Below are 16,794 nucleotides of genomic sequence, written 5' to 3' on the forward strand. Positions count from 1 at the left end.
ACTGTCTTCTGTTGTATTTTGCTGCTCAATAATAACTCGAAGAAGCCTGAGTTTGTGCCGGAGCCTCACACATATCATCCGGTAGATATAGGTAAATATTAAATTAATTTCACAATGTACGCACATTGGATATGCAGATTTTATCAGCCACTAAGCGAATTTATAAACTGGTGATTTTTTCCGAACTAAAACAACCTGTGCTAATACGAGTAGCGATTTGCAAGCGATTGCTTGACGCAGATGGTTAACGGGAGCATTTCATAGATAACTAACGTGCTCAGGTTAAGCGTAAAGAATTTTGTGCTTGACTGCTTCAGTACTGACAGCCCTTACAATGGCACATGCGTATGTTGATGAAGCGCATGGTCGTCCACGGTGGAGCAGTTTTAATAACTGTTTTATTCGTACCCAGTTTTGTTCTCATTCCTCCCTTCGTCACACGCCTGTCACTGAAATCAGTTATTTAGACAGGTGGATGATAAGAATCGAATAGAGCCGGACGGAGAGCTATATAACATGTTCACGTATTCATTATATGCAATTCTTCCACAGCTCACGAAAAACATGAGTCGACAAGGGGCAGGTGCTCCTAGAAAAAAAAATGCTCGGAAACAGGTGACCTGGATGTTTTCGCTTTCCACCTCTGCCCATAATTAGAACTCAGTAGTGGTTTGTGTACTGAAATATAGCTAATGATACTCATGGGTAAAACAAACTCTAAATGGCAGAGCTTCGTAAGTTAATCTACAGTGTCTTGCAAGCTTGTCTAAATTTCTTGTTCTCGGCGCAAGGAACATGACAATCGCTGTGTCTTGCATACAGCTATAGCTGCTGCTCAGAACTGCACTTTCAGTATTGTTATTCGTCTGCTGCACCAGTGCCTTCATCATGACCATCAGTTAGCTGAAATTCTCTCCAAGACATGTATTAACAGCGTGCCACTTCGCTGCCACACCGGGGTGCTTTCAAACACCAGAAAATTGCTTCATAATTGTTCCTTGATCTCTTATCTCCTTTGAGGTTGCTACCATCTGGAAAGGTTTAGTTTATGGGGGGTTAAACGTCCCGAAGCGACTCAGGCTACGAGGGACGCCGTGGTGAAGGGCTCCGGAAATTTCAAGCAGCTGGGGTTCTTTAACGGGGAACGACATCGCACAGTACAAGGGCTTATCGGGAAAGTGTTAGTCAGTCGTGTGATAAAATTACCCGCTATTCTTCTTAGGTTGACCCCAGAAGGAATCCTCGTTAAGGCCGCCATAATAAAACAATTAAAGCGCCCACTGTAGGTATAAAAAATTGCGAATAAATGCTAAGTATTGGCGTAATGCTTTTAGGAATCATCAAAGGGCGGTGTTTATTTTTTTCGACATCTGGCTGGTGTAATGCGAATTGGTAAGCAATTTATCAATTCCATTTTTGCTATAAGTTTATATTTATCAAATGACTTTTGTATGTTCCTCCCTGAAAGAATTTTTATTAAAGGGCAGGACTTCAGGAAACTGCGGTATGTATCCGCGAGTTCGAATATAGGTGTCTAAGGCAACTAGATGGCGGACAGCCTCGCCCACAGTGCGCTGTCTGGGAACCCTTGGAGCGTGCTCTTGTGAAGGCATGGGTTGAGTCAATACATCCAAGTGAGCTTGATTCTAGACTGCTATGAAAGTAAGGTCAGGAGGTGACGGCGAAAGTTGTTCCGAGAAGTACGGAAGTGAAAATGTGTCCACGAAAATGTGTTGTGTTAACCCAGAATACATAACATTGCCTTTTAGCGTTTCATATGAACCCACAAAACAGGCAAAAAGTGAATAAATAGTGATTGTAGTTATTCAAGAAGTACTCTCACTTGAGCTCATCATCCTTATCGGCATCCATCCCGCAGTGCCGCTGAAAAAAAAACAATAAAATGTTTTTATTGGCCCAATAGCACCACGTTCTTCGTAATGCAAAACTATTCAGAAATTGCATAAAACACAGAACGCCAAACTAGTCGCTCAACCTCTAAATTCATGCTGATTTTGTGAAATGGGTGTCTGCGAGCCGACCCTTGGTAACTGAGAACGTATGGGCATATTTCTTCAAAGCACCGGCAAGTACAGTGCGGTATAGTACGAGGATTTACATTTCGGAATCTGCGCGTTGCCTAGTATGAATAGCGCGGTAGTGAAGGATTTAGGATAAATTTCGACCGCATTTGCATGCACTAACACCGTACAGGTGGGTTGGCATTCAGCCTCTGCTCAAACGCGGCTGCTGCGTCTGGGATTCAACGCCTTCAACTTGGGCTAGGCAGCACAGTGGCAAGTCCGTCGAGCCACCGCGGCGGTTGCTGTGCGGCATCCGATCGTAATTTTCGCTGCTGTTAAAAATTGCAGTGCATGACCCCTAGAACCCGCTTTAGGCAAGGATGCACTTTAATAGTCATCACGAAACTTCCATAAGATTAAAATTTTTGCAAAGTTGAGATCAAGATAGATTGGTTTGGTCTGAGGTGTTCAACGTCCCAAAGCATCTCAGGCTATGAGGCAGGCCGTAGTGTAGGGCTGCCGATAATTTGGACCATCTGGTATTCTTTAGCGTGCAGTGACATCGCACAGTACATAGAAAGGCCCCTAGCATTTCGATGTAGGCGAAATGCTGGAAGAATTTCCTGCTTTGGCAGCTCTGTAGGCATTACGTCGGCTGCTGAGTCCAACGACGCGAGACCAAATCCCTAACGTTGCGACCGTAATTCGCAGTTCTGTGCGATGTCAGCACACGGCAAAGAAACCTAAGTGGTCGGAGTTCATCTGGTGTCTTCCAGTGTAGCTTCTCTGATAGTCAATGCGCATCCTCGAGACCTTAAATCTCTTATACAGTCTATGCTACACCATATGATACGGAATTTAAGTACATATTAGAAGGATGGCTGCGGTCATTTGTGGGCTTACGAGCACTGAGGTTAATGTCCGAGTAAATTATTGAAAAGACCGAGCACCGGCGTTAACATGCTCTTGACAAGCATTCATCAACGATACCTGCAGTATCTGCTAGGGCGCAGGGAGGAGTCTGTGGGTGCTAAGGCGAGGAAGTGCCAGCACCGACAACGTTGAGGTTCGAACTGTTTTAATTTTGCTGGTCGTGCTGCGGTGGCCTAGCGCCAACCTCTTCTTCCTTCTCCGGCGCTGTGCCATGGCCTGCGACGAGAACGCAGTGCAAGGGTGCTATAGGCCCCCACCCCCTTAAAGCTGATGCCACAGCATGTGCCCAGGGGACTTGTTTAGAGCAGACCGCACAGAACGGTGGCACAGTCGAAGCGAGAGTTACTGGAGGGACCACCGGCGGAGGAGCGGCAATGAAGGCTGGTTTTAGTTTCTCAGCTGACACGTAGCCTTCACGACCGTTGGTGTCGAGCGTGAAGGTCTTCTTCGAACTATGGAACATGCGGTACGGTCCTTCGTAGGCCAGCGTTACGTGAGAATGGACAAGGTCACGGCTGGCGAAGACATGGCTGCAGGAGTCCAGATCCTGGCTGACAAACACGGACTGAGGGTGACGGGCGGCGAGGATGACAGGAGTAATGTGTCGAAATGTGGTGTACAGGTCTCGGAAGTAGCTGGAAGTATCATAAATGAACGGAGTGGACGCAGGAGAGAATTCCGCAGAGAGGCGCAGGGGAACACCGTAGACTAGCTCAGGAGAACAGCAGCCTAGGTCAGCCATCAGTGCTGAGCGGATGTTGAGAAGAGGGGAAAGTGGTCGGACCAGCGTTCCCTTGACTGGTAAGTGGTAAGAGCCGCCTTCAGTTGGCGATAAAGACGTTTCACCATGCCATTTCCCAAAGGATGGTAGGCGGTCATAATGCCACGTATCATTGTAGTGTTTGTTCGTTCACGCTCAAGGCTGCAGGAAAGCGTTGTTATCACTTTTGTTCGTGACGCGAGAAGCGACCAGACTAATCTCGATTGATCGCAGCCATGAAAGGCTGCATCTAGGTTTTTCCAGATTACTGTAGATGATCTTGTCCTGTTATCTGGAAGTTTCCTTGCCGGCTTTAAATTGAGCGATGCCGCGAGCGGCGGACATTCGTACACCGACGATTGACGAGCATGCTTGTTGCTTACGCCGCCACCGAGTGATTCAGTTCTTTTGCGGGCGCAAGTCAGCCCAAATAAAGAGCTGAATCACTCGGTGGCGGCGTAAGCAACAAGCATGCTCGTCAATCGTCGATCTACGAATGTCCGCCGCTCGCCACGTATCATTGTAGTGTTTGTTCGTTCACGCTCAAGGCTGCAGGAAAGGGTTGTTATCACTTTTGTTCGTGACGCGAGAAGCGACCAGACTAATCTCGATTGATCGCAGCCATGAAAGGCTGCATCTAGGTTTTTCCAGATTACTGTAGATGATCTTGTCCTGTTATCTGGAAGTTTCCTTGCCGGCTTTAAATTGAGCGATGCCGCGAGCGGCGGACATTCGTAGTTCGACGATTGACGAGCACGCTTGTTGCTGCCCGAGCTCGTCCAGACCCAGCGAAGTTTTTTTCGGCGCTGGCTTCCTGAGAAGTTTCATCGACAAGTGCAGGCGGGCTCCGGATCCACTGCGACCCGGAGGTTCCGCAACCAGCCTCCCCCGCCCAGGCGCCGTGCCTTTGCCGGTGCTCGGGCAAACTGCGTGAAGTTCGTGCAAGCAGCAGCCCAGCCGGCCACCCGTGACGTCATGGGAGGCCCGGGACCTGCTGCCCCTCCCGTGTTCCGTGCGCCGCCCCCAAAGGCGCACTGTTTTTCATTTACAGTTACTTCCGACGCGACAGCTGACGACATCGTCGACGGCATCGAGTTGGTTGTCGGCCCGAAAGGGCTAGAGAGCCTCCAGCACCATGGAGGCATGAAGTTCTGCGTCGCCATGGCCTCGGCTGCGGCGGCGGAGAAGATGCTCGTGGAAGGCGCCTTCAACGTGAACGGCACTTCCGTCCCAGTAGCCTGCGTGGGTCCTGCCGTGGTCCACGTGACGGCTTTTCGTGTGCCGCTGTTCGTGGGAGACGCGGCGCTGGCAGCGGCACTGAGCTCCTACGGCAAGGTGCTTGACATCACCCATCCCGTCCTCAAGGGCCGTCGTCACGTCGGCAACGGGACGCGCGTGGTCCGGATCGAGATGAAGCAGGCAGTGCCGAACTTCTTGACCGTCCAGGGCCACCGCGTCATGTTTGACTACCGAGGCGTCCGGAAGGTGTGTTCCCGCTGCGGGCAGGACGGCCACATCGGCGCGGCGTGTCGAACGCCGCGGTGCGCTCGCTGCGAGGTGTTCGGCCACGACACGGCCGGATGCGGAGCGGCTTGCAGGCGCTGCGGTGGAAGCCACGCCACAGCGGACTGCCTGCGACCACGGTCCTATGCGGCGGCCGCCGCCTCGAGAAAGGAACCGAGCAAGGACAACGTGGTCGCAGAAACGCGGAGCACACCAACTGTCCGGACGCCTGTTGCCGACGCGGACCCTACGACCAGTAGCCCGAGGGAGCCCGAGCCCACCCCCGCGACGGAGGTGCCCGTGAAGGAGCAGCTCGAGGGGACGCCTTCAAACGAGGTGGAGCCGTTCGGTGCTGTTTTCGCGGAACCCTTGCCGCCGCTACCCCGCACAGCTTCCTTCAACACCGAGAGCAGCAGCGGCGTTGAGTCGAGCGTGGCGTCGGGCGACCTGGTGGACGTACCGGACAAAGTCACGCCGCTTCGCCTGACAGGCGACTTGACGTGCGGCCAGGTGTCAGGAACGACGACTCCTGGAGGTGCGGACGACGCGCGCTTCCCGTCACCAGCCAGCCACACCCTCCCATCGGCGACCCTGGCGTCGGCATCGGCTTCAGCTGCGAGCGTCGCCAAGACCACGCAGCAACCGGTGAGCGAGGCCACAAGCGCCGACGGCCCCGAAAACATGGACTTTTCCCGACCAGACTTCAAACGTGCCCACCCCCAATCATCTGAATCCGAAGGGACTGTTAACGAACGTTCTAGCAAAAAAGTGCCGCGCGCGCTAAGCGCCGCCCATGGCAGCGCTCTTTAGGTTGTATGCTATGCCGTCGGTGCTCTTGGCAGTCATGGCGGTTGTGCATCTCCTCTCCCTGAATGTTCGGGGATTTCAATCCGTAGACAGACAGAGAGAGGTGATGCACTTTGCCAGGGCTAGGGGCGTCGACATCCTGTTTTTACAGGAATGCAACTTCCGTACTTCACTTGATGTGCTGAATTTCACCACCCGGTTTTCTGTTTTTGCTTATTTTTCGTTGACTGATTTTCATATGTGCGGTGTTGATGTCGTTTTTGTAAACCCCTGCCTGCGCGCGGGTGCTCATTGCACTTTCGGGCTGGACGGCCGCACTCTTGCGGTCGACTTCACACTAAACCAGCGGCGGGTACGTGCGTTGGTTGTATATGCGCCAGCACGGCGGACTAGTAGTTCTGATTTTTTTGAGCGCCTCGACTCATTCCTCCTTGATCCCTACCCCACTTTCATCGTCGGTGACTTCAATTGTGTACTTAACATCGACCGTGACGTCCGCGGACAGGGTCACGGTCGCCGTTATTGCGGTGCCCCCGCGCTCCGCGATCTCGTGACTCAGTTCCGCTTGTCTGACGCGTGGGTGCAGCTTCACGGGGATGCCTTTGGAGCGACGTTTGAGAGAGCAGTCAGCGAGTCGGATAGACAAATTCTATTTTCCACCAGAGCTCGCTTCTTTTGTCGTTAGCTGCGAAGTTCTCGCGTTCCCTGCAGGCACGCCGGTGATTTCCGATCACCACCCCTTGTCAGTCAGGCTCGACTTTGGTGAGGACACCCCACGTACTGTTACGTGGCGCCTGGACACGAGCCTACTGGCGGACCCGGAAAGCGTGGCGTCGCTGCGTACGGCGTTGGCAGCATCGTGCAAGAGCTTCGTTGCGACTGATTCATGGGACACACTCAAGGCTCGTTGGCAGGCAACTCTGGTGGCGGCCGGTCAAGACCGCAGACGCCGGGTAACTCATGCACTGAATGACACCCTCAAGCGCATCCGTATAGTGCAAAGGGGAGCACCCTTAACCTTTGCCATGAGCGATTACCTGAGTCTACTTAAAGCACGTTACCACGTGTTGCTCTGCCAGTCATCACGGGCAGCTAGTCGTGCACACCAGCTCGGGCGGCCGATATCAGACCCGGCTGTGCTACGACACGTACGCGCAGGCACGGCAGAGGAATTCGCTCCCGCTACTGTGCCTTTCGTGACACTCCCAGACGGCACCCAAAGCAAAACCACGGCCGATATCTGCACGATCTTCGCAAGCCACTTTTCGAACCTGTTCTCTACGGACAGTTGGCTACATCTTCAAGATGGTTATGACGGGCTTCTACAAAGCTTTTTTGGAAACTTGCCACGAGTAGCTGAAGAGCTGCATGAAAACCTTTGCGCACCAGCCACAAGCCAAGAGCTGCACGCCATCCTGCAGAGTATGAATGCAGCCTCTGCCCCCGGTCCAGACGGCATTCCAACAAGTTTGTATTCAAACTTTTTTTACGAGATCCAAGGAGCGCTCCTGATGATGGTCAACGGCTTCCTCGCGGATGGGTTACGTCCAAACTCTTTCCGCGAATGTCGCATCATACTCATTCCGAAAGCGGGCGGTGACCCCTCCGACCCGCAAGCATGGCGGCCCATAAGCCTCTTAAACGCAGATTACAAAATAGTCACATCTTTACTGAACACAAGAATGCGGACGATCCTACCTCACCTAATCCACCGGGCTCAAACCAGCAGCGTCCCTGACCGCTCTGTGTTTGATGCATTGGCACTCACTAGAGACCTGTTCACATTTGCCAGCAGGACGGGCTTCAGCGGGTGCTTTGTTTCACTAAACCAGGCGAAAGCATTCGATCGGGTGGAACACTCGTATCTGTTCGGAGTCCTTGAAGCCTTGGGATTCCCTCCGCAAATTGTCAGCAGGCTGCGCTTACTTTACGCAGACCTGAATGCTCGTCTCTCCGTAAACGGCCACCAGAGCGCTCCCTTCTCAGTCACCAGGGGCATAAGGCAAGGATGCCCTCTCTCCCCAACATTCTTCGTGTTATGCCTGGATCCACTCATCCGGCGCATTAACGACAGCCCATCCATACGCGGCTTCCCTCTGCCTGGCCAGGGCCAAATCAAGGTATCGGCCTACGCCGATGACGTGTCGCTTTTCCTCAAGGACGAGGATAGCTACGCCGCTTTTTCGCGGCTGTTTCTCGAGTACAGCGAGATATCGGGGGCCCTATTGAACAGGGCAAAAGCAAGGCACTAAGGTTTGGCACCTTCACACCGAACCTTGCGGGCGAGGTGGAGTGGGTGCAGGGAGTGAAAGTCCTGGGAGTAGTATTCCTCGCCAGCGGAGAAATAGCCCGCGAAACCTGGACTAACCTCCGCACGAACGCTGAGAAACGCCTCTCGGTGGCGTCAACTTTCCGCCTTTCAATGGCAGAGCGCTGCTATATAGTTAAGTCCACAATCCTAGCCGCATGTTTTTTTGTCGCCCGCGTCGCAAACCCACCGCGCACGTTTGCGCGCAGGCTAACCTCAGCCTGTGGCTCTTTCGTTTGGGCGGGCAAAACCGAACTTGTGGCACGAATGTTCATTCGCCTTCCATCGTACATGGGTGGGTTTGGTATAAATTGTATCCGCACCATGTGCAATGTGCTCGCCTTGCGAGGAGTACGAGATCTTGTACGCAACCCAGACTATCCCGGGAGAACACTCCTCACATATTTTCTTGGTACAGCGCGTAACGTGTTTTTTTTCACAACACGTGGTTGGCCCTACAGCCGAGCAGCCGCCGGCATTTTTCGTTAATGTGCGTCGCACACTGACGTCGTTGACTGCCAGCGTGCCCGATCTGGATGTTGATGAAACCCCACCCTCCAGAATGTGTGAAGCACTAACGGTCGCTGCGCTGACCCGCGAACAACTCCAGAAAACGAGACGGGCACGCTGGCGCCAACTGACCTCAGCTACGCTTCCTGCAGATGTCAGGGACTTCGGCTGGCTGCGAGGCTGGCGGGTCCTGCCCACAAGAGACCGCCTTGCGGCGTGGGGCGTGGCGCCCTCCGCCCGATGCCCGCAGTGCGGTCTGCTTGAAACTTTGCAGCACGCAATGTTTGAGTGTGTAGTTGGGCGCACCTTTTGGACATTAGTGTCACGCATGTTTTTAACCCGCCTGGAAGCGCGCACTAGTTCTCCCGAAGTGTTTCAAAATATGCTCTTGTGTGTCGGCATGTTCGTTTTGTGGCGGCAGCGTGGAGTGGCATCCTTAAATGGGCGTCCGCAAAGAACAATGTTCCCAATGTTGCAGCGCCTGCGCACGCGCCTCTTTGAACAAGCATGCATGGACGCTCTGTCAATGAGCGAGGCTGAGTTCTTGCGCAAATGGTCGACATACTTTATCGTCCTGCGCGGCGGTCGAGTATCGGCATTTTTATTGCATTACTGACGTGCTCAGTGCTGCGTCACTGCGCATGTGCTTGACTGATCAGAGAATTAAGTTCATCTGTTTTCTTTTGTATTTTCTATGTTAAAACAGAAAAAATAAACTTCTCTTTCTACGCCGCCACCGAGTGATTCAGTTCCTTTGCGGGCGCAAGTCATCCCAAATAAAGAGCTTCGTTCGCAAGTATTTCTGGTGTCTTCCTGACCGCTGGACTGCCGTCACTACAACGTGACATCTGGTGGAGGTGCTGGGTAGCCTTCCAGGTACCGGACAACCCCTGCAAGTCGTGACGCCAGCCCTTTGAGTTATCCACCGGAGGACCTGACAACAGTCTACCACGTAGCCTCTGGAGCCTCCAGCCATGACTTACGCCGCAGCAGTGCGCCGTCCTGTACCTCGACGACGGTACCCAAGCCCCTATCGCCCTTAGCCAGCTGCGCTGGAGCGCCGCCCTCTCGCCCCAAGTCGCCCGCCCTACGAGCGTCGCACCCAGCCTAGGAAATGCGACGAGTGGAGAACACCCGACCAGCGCCTCCCACTATGCTTCCACTGCAGAGAAGCCGGTCACATTCTCCGGTACTGCCCATACAGAAGAATGGGCATCCGAAGGTTTGCTTACGACGCCCCACGACCCCGACCCGGCCAGCGACCAGCCGAAATCGAGGAGCTTTGCGTCGGGAAGAATGCTCACCGCCCAACCGCCTATCACGTTCCCCGTCGCCATCGTCACCGCGCCTGGTATCTCTTAGCCGAGGCTACGCAGTGCGCGGACGCTCCCCCAGGCCCCGAAGGTTAAACTGAATAAAGCAGCATCTGGAGGTGAGGTTTCTGATGAGCGCAAGAACTAAGATCCTCCATCAACGAAAACACAAAACTATGCCTCAACTACGACGACCCCTACGACGACGACCTTTAAGACGGCGACGACCTTTACGACGGCGACGACCTCTACGACGACGACGACCTCTACGACGACGATGACCCCTACGATGACGACGACCCCTACGATGACGGCGACCCCTACGATGACGGCGACCCCTACGATGACGGCGACCCCTACGACGAGGACGATCCCTACGACGAGGACGATCCCTACGACTACGACGACAAATACGACAAAAACTACGACAACACCGACGACGACGACGACACAGCCAGACTTGAAGCTTTTACCGCTGCCCTTACACGTTATTAGGAACGTTAAAGGACTCTAAGTTCTCGAAGCATTCTCCGTGTTTATTTTCATTTTAAAGCATCGAGACGATGCTTCTTTGGAAGGGGTAATGCCACGTATCATTGTAGTGTTTGTTCGTTCCCGCTCAAGGCTGCAGGAAAGGGTTGTTATCACTTTTGTTCGTGACGCGAGAAGCGACCAGACTAATCTCGATTGATCGCAGCCATGAAAGGCTGCATCTAGGTTTTTCCAGATTACTGTAGATGATCTTGTCCTGTTATTTGGAAGTTTCCTTGCCGGCTTTAAATTGAGCGATGCCGCGAGCGGCGGACATTTGTGGATCGACGATTGACGAGCATGCTTGTTGCTTACGCCGCCACCGAGTGATTCAGTTCTTTTGCGGGCGCAAGTCAGCCCAAATAAAGAGCTTCGTTTGCAAGGATTTCTGGTGTCTTCCTGACCGTTGGACTGCCGTCACTACAACGTGACAATAGGAAAGTGGCGGACACCCAGTATGTTGGCAAGGACGGTGAAGAGGGCGAATGAAACTGGCGGCCGCGGTCGGTGGTGACGACAGGCAGCCGCCAAAACGATACACCCAGCCGGCCATGAAGGCCGAAGCAACTGTCTCTGCCGTAGTGTCAGCAATGGGCAACGCCTCGTGCCTGCGGGTGAAATGATCCACACATGTGAGCAGGTAAGAGGCCTCACGAGATGACGGGAGTAGTCCAACAAGGTCCATGTGGACGGAGGGTATCTCGTGTCGGGAGGTCGAAAAGGAGACCCGTGAACTTTGACGCGCTGGTATTGAAGGCAGGCTCATACTCACCGACAAACTTCGGAATGGATGCTTGGCCAAAGGAAGCGAGATGTGACTAACTTCTGCGTCGCATGAATACAGGGGTGGCTCATGGGGCGCAGTTTTTCAAAAATGGTGCGACGGAAAGCCAGAGGTACGTAAGGGCCCGAGACGCAAGTGGATGTATAGCATGCAATGACGTTAGCCGAAAACAGCAGCGGACATTCAGAGAACGAGAGGGACGTGAATGAGAAGTGAAAGAGATGCAGCTCTGCGTCATTGCGCTGTGCAGCTGCTAGCTTTTGTTTGTACAGTGGTGATTCGGATGCCATGGCACCGAAACGGGAAAGTGCATCAGCCGCAGCATTTTCCTACCCGTGGATGTGACCGAGATCGACGGTAAACTCGGAGGTAAAACACAGCTGGCAGCTCTCGCGTGCAGTGTAGGTGCTGTGATTTCGTTGGATGGCAAACGTCAAGGGCTTATGGTCTGTGACGACGTGGAAGTCCGGGCCCTCCAGAAAGTGACAAAAATGCTTGATGGTGAGGTGCACCGCGAGTTCTCGACTGAAGGGGCTGTATTTAGCGTCAGGTGGCTCCAGCTTTTGGGAGGAAAAACCCAGAGGCTGCGAACTAGTGGCGTGCTGTTCGAGAACTGCGCTGACAGCAATGCTCGATGCATCGGTGACGTCAGAAACTGGATGTATTAACAAGGTGGCGTCTTCGAGTGCCTTCTTGGCAGCAGCGAATGCAAATGCAGCGTCATCACTACACTCAAATGTCGCAGCAGGCTCTTTTTTGGTAGCCAAAAGATCCGTGAGAAGCTCCTGGAAATTGGCGCACTTCGGGAGAAAGTGGCAATGAAAGCTCAGAAAGTCCAAGAACTCTCAGATTTTTAGTGACGCGGGGGTGGAAAATCTTAATTAACCTTTAGTTTGCTGTCGAGAGGCCGAATACCTTGTGGAATGAGAAGATGGCCTAGGAACTCTATGTTAGCTGTGCCAAAGAGGCATTCCGCGTTGATAACGAGCCTATATTCATGAAGGCGGCGGAAGAGAGCGCACAGGTTAGCTTCATGCTACGAACCAGATGAGCTGGCGACGAAAAAATCATCGTTGTAAGCGAACACGAAGTCGAGTCCATGTGTAACCTCGTTGATAGCTCACTGAAAAGTCTGTGAGGCGTTGCGCAATCCAAAAGGCATCTTCAGATACTCAAAGAGGCAGAACGATCTGGTAATGGCCGTTTCCGGAATATCACGCGGGTTCCACACGGATTTGATGGTAAGCTTTCACTAAATCAATCTTAGAGAAGATTGTGCACCCAGCCATGTTTGATGTGAAGTCCTGAATGTGAGGATGCGGGTAGCGGTCAGGTAAGGTGTGAGCATTCAGAGCGCAGTAATCTCCACATTGTGTCTAGTTGACCGTATCAATACTGTGAGCATGTGGAGTGGCGATAACCGGATGCTGGAGGACGGACGCACGATGCCGAGTTCAAGCATGTGTTAAAACTCACGGCGCGCAACGGCAAGGTGTCTTCCAGACAGGCGGAAGGGGCGTGCAAACATCGGAGGTTCAGAGGTCACGATGTGGTTGGTGATCGGGTGCATCACCGGTGACTCTCTGGTGTGGGACTTCCTAAGGTTGGGAAAATCATTAAGAAGTTTCGCATGCGGCGGAACGGGAAGGAGAACTCGATGGCCCATTGTCGCAGCGGTGTAGAGTACGCCGCTGATGGAGAGGAGTGTATGGAGGTCTGTGAGGCGATGAGCTTGCATGTCGACGGCGAGGTTGAAGAAGGTGAGGAAGTCAGAGCCGAGAACTGCTTGCGCGAGGTCAGCGATAATGAAAGTCCAATGAAACCTGCGGCGCAATCCAAGGTTAAGCGTACGGGACTAGTGGCCGTACGTGCGATGGGGGAATTTATAGCTTGGAGCGGGGAGGTCTGCTCGTTGCGCGCCGATCTGCCCAAGATGTTGCTAAGAGGCTGACTGGTCCTCCCGTGCCGACCAGGAAATGAGCGCCAGTGATCTTGTCGGAAACGTAAAAGAGGTGGCATGTCCGTAAGCACGGGTTGGTGCCCTTGCTGGCAGAGCTGCCGAAATTACGGTGGTACTAGCAGAGAGCCGTGGGCAAGGGCTTGGGTCGCGCTTCAGATGGATGGCGCTCCGGAGAACACGAAGGTGCCGGGTAGCGGCGGCGTGACCTGAACCTCGGTGGAGAACGGTGTGACAATGGCGCGAGGATATCGAGCTACTTAGCAAGAGCATCCAGTCGACCTTCTATGCTCGCAAGCTGGGAGGAGGCGGGAGTAGCTGCAGGAAGAGAGGTCACGGCGCTGAGGTTGGGGTGCCGTGAGTAGCCCGCAACGCGGTCAGCGAGTTCGGAGAGTTTGTCCATTGAGACATCACCCGTAGCCGCGAGGGCGGGAGCCTTTTTTGGGGAAGACGCCGGAAAAACAGCTCACTCATTAGAGTGTCCTGCTTGGCGGAGGGGGGGGGGGTCTCCAAGAAGCTGGAGCATGCGGCGGAGGAGCTGCGAATGACAGCTGTCACCGAGCCCGGTAGCGGTAAGGAGCTGCTGGAGTTTGCGGCGCTCGGACGCTGACTTCGGTCGACAACAGCTGCCTTCAAAGTGTCGAAGGGACGGGCCGTGTCCGGCAAGGTGATGACGTCCGCTAATTCCTCGCCGACGTCAGGTGGCAGTGAAGACACGAGATGGAGGAACTCGGTTTCCTGGCTGGTGATACGTCGCAGCTGGAAATGCGCCTCAACCTGCAGGAGCCAGGTGCGGGGGCTAATAGGCCGGAACGGCGGCAAGTTGACTGGTTGGAACTTAGGCAACGAAGTGCCGTGAGGCGGAGCGTCTTGGGGCGTATCGCCCCTGTAGTCAGGGCAGAAGAACCAGCGGAATCGATTTAGGAGGATGGGGTTGCAAGTTCGATGCCGGGTCACCAAATCTGTTGGCGCTAAGGCGAGGAAGAACCAGCTCCGTCAGCGTTGAGACTCGAACTATTTTTATTGCGCTGCTCGTGCTGCGGCGGCCTAGTGCCAACCTCTCCTTCCTTGTCCGGCGCTGTGCTGTGGCCCGCGACCAGAACGCGGAGCGAGGGGCGCTGCAAGTCCTCAAAGCTCACTGTATACGCATAAAATATAGAAGCACTGAGTGAGTACATGGACGTTGCTGCAATAGCCGGGACTGAGGATCTCCACTCCAAGAAAGCAGAGAGCAGTGAGTTCGGTGTCAGAGACGCTGTTTTCAATTTTCAATATGCAGAAATGCTTTCTCAGCCTTCACATTTAGTTTTCCACTATTAGGGTGCCACGCTGATGCAAACACGCCATTAGGCTCCCCCAGATGCAGTTTTACGGCGTTGCAGTATAGCTGAGGCGGCAGCAGTTGTTTACTTATTGTCACAAGATATTTGAAGCACTACGGAAGGCACAATCTCTCGTCCAATCAGGAAAACAGGAACACAAACAGAGTTCTTCGAATATTTTAGCAGTTTAAGACTATTAATGAAACAATAACCACAGCAATTGAAAACATAGTTTGGACTGGTAGATTTAGATGCTAGAGTGTTCGTCAATCACTGGTGAAAAAGTCCGTATGGACTCAGCTCAGAAGAGGCCTGCTGCGAAGTAGTGATGCGTCGCTATTTTCCAACATGGCGTCGGCCGAGTCGGTTGTGCGCCTATGTGCCCTACACCGACATTGCGCTGCTTTCCAAAGCAGGCGATCGCAGATGGATTCTTGAAGTGCTTCGCGTCGAGAGCGGGGGCAGTTCAAGTACGAATGCGCTCATCAAGAGGACGCCAAAACTCACCCAGGTGAGCGAGCGAAAGCTTTACCAGTGGATAACGCACACGCTGAAAGCAGGCTGAATGTTGTCCCCGAAGAAGCCAGCAGCATTACAGTGATGGACAACACGCCATATCATTCTGTGTAGCAGGGTAAAGTACGGCGGATGAGTAGCCTCAAAAACGGACGTACAGACTTGGCTGTTCGGAAAAGGTGTCGCGTGGAGAAGGAACATGGTGAAGGCCGAGCTCATGAAGCTTGTCAACGACGTCAACACAGGTGGGGACCGATACCGATGGCTGCATCGATGGACCGATGGACTGCATCATTGAAGCTGCTGGCCATCTCGTTGTGTGCCTGCCATCCTACCACTGCCAACTGAAACCCGATAGAGCTTGTTGGGAGCGATGTGAAGGGTTTCGTGGCTAGTCAAAACAAGAAGTTTAAGCTCCAAGACGTGGAGCCTCTGGTTTGGCAAGGCATCATGCAAATGACTGCTCAGAAATGGAAGAATTATGTGCAGCATGTTATTAGTGAGGAAGATGTGATAGGAAACTGTGACGGCGCAACCAGCAGTGCTGAATAGAGTTGTAATGAAGACGATTAGATAAGCCCCATTAACGTGCTAACGTGCGCGCAAATGTCGGGACCATTCAGTACTGTCGCAGTGAGAGTAACGAAAGGCTGTGGCTAGAGTTCCGTCCAGACGGAACTACAACTTGCGCCAAAGTTCCGTCCAGACCATGTCCAGACGGAACTGCATGTAGCGATGGGGTTCCGTCCAGAGGGAACGGTATCTGACACCATACAGTTCCGTCCAGCATTATCTGCCACAAGAGTTATGTCAAGACGGAATTAAAGCTGGCGTTAGGGATTGGGAAACCAGTTTGCTTGCAGACTTTTGCATGTCCAGTTAAAAAAGCGGCAATCCTGTTCCGCCTGATGGGTGACAGGTATCATCATTTTGCTGCATCATTTTATTTTCCAACCAGTCAGTGAGAAATGGCAATAGATCGAGTTTTGGCTTGGGTTTGTTGGTGCGTTCGCATGATGCTTGTTGACCGTTTGTGTACGTCTTAGTCTTTTTCGCGCTACGCCATCTTACAGCACAAATAGCGACAGGGCTTCACATCACTTCACGAAGAGTTTCTGCACTCTGCTTCTAACCGTGTCATTTTCCCGATCCTGCATGCATGCACGGAAGTTATACCTTCGAGGATGTAACTAAACGCAGTACGTGGACAGGTATTTTGGCGCCGTATACATGCGTAGAGAGAACAGCTGGATACAGCTTGGTCAACTGGTTATTCCAGACGCAAAGGAATGCTTTATGTGGGTAGAAATCACCTATTTTGAATAGTATGGGCCGTACGGACATTAGACAGTTTTAGTTTTACGTACGTATAACCTTCATGCACGTAAACGTGAGCAGTCTACGTAGCGTACGCGCGTGTCGCTTCGTACAGTTTAGCTACACGTACGGGAAGGAAACTGTGTAGATTTGCCATAGAAGCTAAAAAATGCGCTATCATGTTGAGCCGCGCCATCTAGTACAGATAA

At 52.9% G+C, this 16,794-nt stretch overlaps 1 pseudogene; it reads right to left on the reverse strand.

The window, feature by feature from the left end:
- Positions 1-1,839: 1,839 nt before the first annotated feature.
- LOC149327225 (uncharacterized) lies at positions 1,840-15,579 on the reverse strand (annotated as a pseudogene).
- Positions 15,580-16,794: the final 1,215 nt, after the last annotated feature.

Source organism: Amblyomma mixtum, chromosome 10 (genome assembly GCF_055824585.1).
Source record: "Amblyomma mixtum isolate Tamu chromosome 10, ASM5582458v1, whole genome shotgun sequence".
Lineage (NCBI taxonomy): Eukaryota > Metazoa > Arthropoda > Arachnida > Ixodida > Ixodidae > Amblyomma > Amblyomma mixtum.